This window comes from Lactuca virosa, chromosome 3 (genome assembly GCF_052849685.1).
Source record: "Lactuca virosa cultivar CGN04683 chromosome 3, Lactuca_virosa_CGN04683_v6, whole genome shotgun sequence".
Taxonomy (NCBI): domain Eukaryota; kingdom Viridiplantae; phylum Streptophyta; class Magnoliopsida; order Asterales; family Asteraceae; genus Lactuca; species Lactuca virosa.
The window spans coordinates 39,388,447-39,392,767 of record NC_136428.1 but is presented as its reverse complement, the minus strand read 5'-3'; the positions used below and the strand labels follow the sequence as shown (position 1 = coordinate 39,392,767).

The 4,321-nt window shown below is 39.6% G+C and overlaps 1 non-coding gene across 1 annotated transcript; it reads right to left on the bottom strand.

Annotated features, from left to right (window-relative positions):
• Positions 1-431: 431 nt before the first annotated feature.
• LOC145167988 (small nucleolar RNA R71) lies at positions 432-538 on the bottom strand. Its single transcript, XR_013741585.1, has one exon. It is a non-coding gene; the product is annotated as a small nucleolar RNA R71 (small nucleolar RNA).
• Between the last annotated feature and the right edge of the window lie 3,783 nt (positions 539-4,321).

Below are 4,321 nucleotides of genomic sequence, written 5' to 3'. Positions count from 1 at the left end.
CATAAATAGACAAAAGTAGTGAACCCGGAAGAGATCCCAAAAACAACATGACGGACATTGCTGACATGACGATGGATGCATACAAGAAAAGAATACGTGAGGACACCGGTCCAGGACTTGTGCAACCCACAATTCCCGCTATTGTTACCTTCGAGCTCAAGGGACACATCCTTTCCAAGCTAAAGGATATTCCATTTTCCGAAAAAGATCATGAAGATGCATACAAGCACCTCGATGAAGTCAATGACATTGCTGACTATTTCAATATTCTGAATGTACCACGAGAGACTGTCTTGTTAAGAATGCTTCTGGTTACCTTCAAGGTAGTAGCAAAAGATTGGATGAAGGCACTTCTCCCAGAAACAATCACCACTTGGGCACAGATGCGTGAAGAATTTCTCCAACAATTTTGTCCACCATCTAATGTTACTAAACTTAAAAAAGCCATAGCTAATTTCGAGCAACAAGTGGGGGAGTCTTTGTATGAGGCATGGGAACGATATAAAGGGTTAATAATGAATTGTCCCCACAATGATCAAAACGAGCAACAAGAAGTCTCGATCTTCTACGATGGGGTGAACGTAACGACAATGAAACTCATTGATTCTTAAGGACCTTTAACAAAGAAGAATCCCGCTGAAGTTAAAGAACTAATCAAAGAGTTTTCAAAGCATTCACGGGAGTACCACAACCCTCGTAATGATGGAGTTAGGGGAATCAAGAATGGTGCTTTGGAAGACATGGTGGCGGTTTTGGCAACGTTGAGTAGCATGGATCGAAGAATGACAAAGATGGACCAATCCATACACGCAATAAGTGTGGGTTGTGAAAATTGCAATGGTCCACATTTGACAAAAGATTGCCATCTAGATGAAAACGGGAATAGGAAAGCTCAAGTTTACTACTCTAGTGGAGACCGCTATGATGAAGATTGGAGAAAGCCAAAGAAAGAAAGGTTGCCGTATGAGGAATACAAGAAGTGAAAAAAGACCATAAATATAGGCAAACCGACTAGGGATTTTACCAAAAGGAACAACCACAACCCGAGAAAAAAGTGGACTTAGAGTCAATGCTTCATAGATTCATGAAAGCTTCTGGAAAACATCATGATGCAGCTGATGCTACCATGAGAAGTCATCAAGCATCCATTAACACATTGAAGCTCAACTCGGGCAATTAACTACATAGGTTAATGAGCAGTTACCTCCTAAAAATCATGATAATAAACTGCAACCACATGTCATGGCCATAACTACTGAAGAAGACACTATTTCTGAGTTCTTGGAGGCATTAGAAGAAGAGACAAAGCAGCCCAAATCACAGCCAAAGAGGACGAAAATTGAAGAAAAAAATAGAGTTGAAACACCGTCCTCATGACGTGAGGATTCAATCCTCACGACGTGGGCTCAGTCTAGGCAAAAAAAACTTTCTGGTGCTCATGCTTACCAACCTCCTTTACTATTTCCTTCTCGAGCCAGAGTTCACCCATTGGAACAAGAACATAAGAATTTTATGCAGCAAGTCAAGGGTATTTCGATCAATACTCCTTTTATTGAATCCTTAGCCAAGGTTCCTGAATATGCCAAATTTTTCAAGATTTACTCGACACTCGCCAACAACTAGAGAAGACCTCCAAGGTAGTACTTAGTGAGAAAATTTCCATGGTTATTATGGAGGGGATACCAAGGAAAATGGGAGATCTCGAACGCCTTACACTTCCATGTGAATTTGGAAATAACACGAAGACATATGCTTTTGCCGATTCTAGAGCGAGTATTAATTTCATGCCTTATTTGTTTTACCAAAAGCTCAACCTATCAAAATTGAAGGCTACTATGATGACAATTCATATGGCTAATTGTTCGGTGACTCATCCTCGAGGAATAATTGAGGACATATTGGTAAAAATTGGAAAATTTATTTTTCTAATCGACTTTGTGGTGCTAGACATGAAGAAGGATAAAGATGTCAAAATAATCCTTGGACGTTCATTATTTAATACCGCGGGAGCCTTGGTGGATATTCGTGAGTCAAAGCTTACCTTACCAGTGAGAAATAAAGAGATGACTTTTGGAATTGAAGATGAATTCAAGAAGGATTTTTCTAAAAATGAAGTATTCTATATGGACGATGAAAACGAGCTTGAGGAGTTAGAAAAATGGATGGAAGAAGAAATTCAAACAAGAGAACAAGTCAAGCGTACCAATCCAAGGGCTTCAATTCAAACGGTCTCTGAGGTTTTCACTTTTATAACACCTAAGTCTCTAGTTAGTGAAGGAAGTGATTAGACTATTTTCTCAAGTGATGATGAAGAATTAAGTAAAGAAGAGATTACAAAAGACTTGAGCAAGCCAACTTTGGATAAGGAGGATGTTGAAGCTCGGGAGCTGCAAAAATAAAAGGGAGGACCTGAACTTGCTACGACGAATAAAGGGTTGAAATCAAAACACGAGGAAGGCGATTCTAAAATGAAGAAGGAAAATTCTAAAAAAGCCTATTTAAGAAGGGTGCAAGCGTACAAGAAAAGGTGGAGGGAACAGAAGGTGCAAATGGAGATCATATCTCCAAACAATATCACGTAGGGCGGCACGGAGTCCGGCTCATGACTCCATCAAAAGAAGCGCTTCTCGGGAGGCAACCCGAGCTCGGTTTGCATATTTTTTTCGTTTTTCTTTTAGTTTTTGCATTTTTATTAACATTTAGGATAAGTCATCATCAAGCTCATCTTAATTTTTAGAAATAGGGAAAAAATCAAGTGTGGGGTTAAATTTAAAGAGTGGTTAAATTTTTTTAAGAAAAATAGAGTTTTTGGTCAAAAAACCTCGACATCACGACGTGGCAATTTAACTTTACCCGATTTTTGGCACATTTTTAAACTCACGGCGTGAGGTTTAACCCTCACGACGTGCGTTATAAAAAACACGAAGGGGGACCATTTATACGTCACATAGAACATTTGACTCATTTCTTTAAACCCACTCGGACGAACAACAAAGCTTCGGTCCCCACACTCGATTTTGACTTTGATTTTCCGTCGTTTTCTTCAAACTTCTCTTGATTTTGTGTTCCCTCTTTAATTTCGGTAAGATTACTACACTCTAACTTTGTTAATTTATCTAATTTTATGCATTTTAGGCTAAGGTTTGTTCATAATGGAAAATGCCGAAATTGGGGTCGCTTTTTAGTAAAATAGTTACTGCATATGTGATTTATAAGCATTAGAACGTCATTACTGAAAACCCTTGGCGAAATATTGGATTTTTTTTAACTGATTTTGGTCCGAATGCGTCTTTCATTCGAGGCTCGAGACGTTTCTTTCGAGCCCACGACGTGAGCTCTGTTCAAACAGAATGCTGAGATTTATTTGCTGAATGTTTGATCTTTGTTACTTCCTTTGGGTTTGTTTATTGTCTATTTTGCAGAAAATGGCCTCAAGGAGAACTAATGAGCAATTTCATGGAAATGTGTTTGACTTTCACCCGTTATATCAACTTCCAGTCAACATGCCTCAAAGTGTGGTGTAATACCCCGTTTATTAAATAAACTAATTAATAAATTAATGAACGTATAGTAGCCCAAAAATCAATAATTATATAGCAGGGTGTTGATTTCGAGGAGTTAACTTGCATAATTTAGAAGTTAAGGGTAAAAGTGTAAGTTTCGGATTTTGTTTTGTAAGTATTATTGAAAGCAGGGACTAAATGGTAACTTCTGGGACTTCATTCGAAGAGATTTTGGGGCTAAGGTGCTGTTTGGTGAATTAGGGATCGAATTTGAAAGGAATTATGGAAGTAGGGGTGTAATTGGTAAATATTGTACCTAAACTGTAATGTATTTTAATGTTGAGGGCTAAAGAGTAAAATATGGGACTTAAGTTGAAGGGTTTTTCGATGACTAAGGATAAAAAGGTAAATTTCAGACTTAATTTGTAAGGGTTTTCTAAGGGAGGGGTTAAAAGGATATTTATGGGATCTATTCCGAAATTATTTCTGAAGGGAGGGACTAATTATGACATCATGGGATTAAGTTTCGTGGTACACGGGTATATAGCGGTTTCATCGCCTAACCCTAACCCTAATGGAAGCAATGAGTTGTCACCCCCTTATGCCTCCCACCACCGACCGCCACCCCATTCTCCCTTGCTTCTCCGACCGACCAAGCCACCGAAGAACCAAGATGACCGGCGAACCACTACTTCCGGCGAAACCATCCACCGGTGTTGTTTCACAGCCGACGGCCGCCACTGCTTCGCCATCCAAACGTCGCAGATGCTGCCGGTGACGTCGTTGGGGAGGGGGCTCACTGTCTCCGTCGCTGCTGC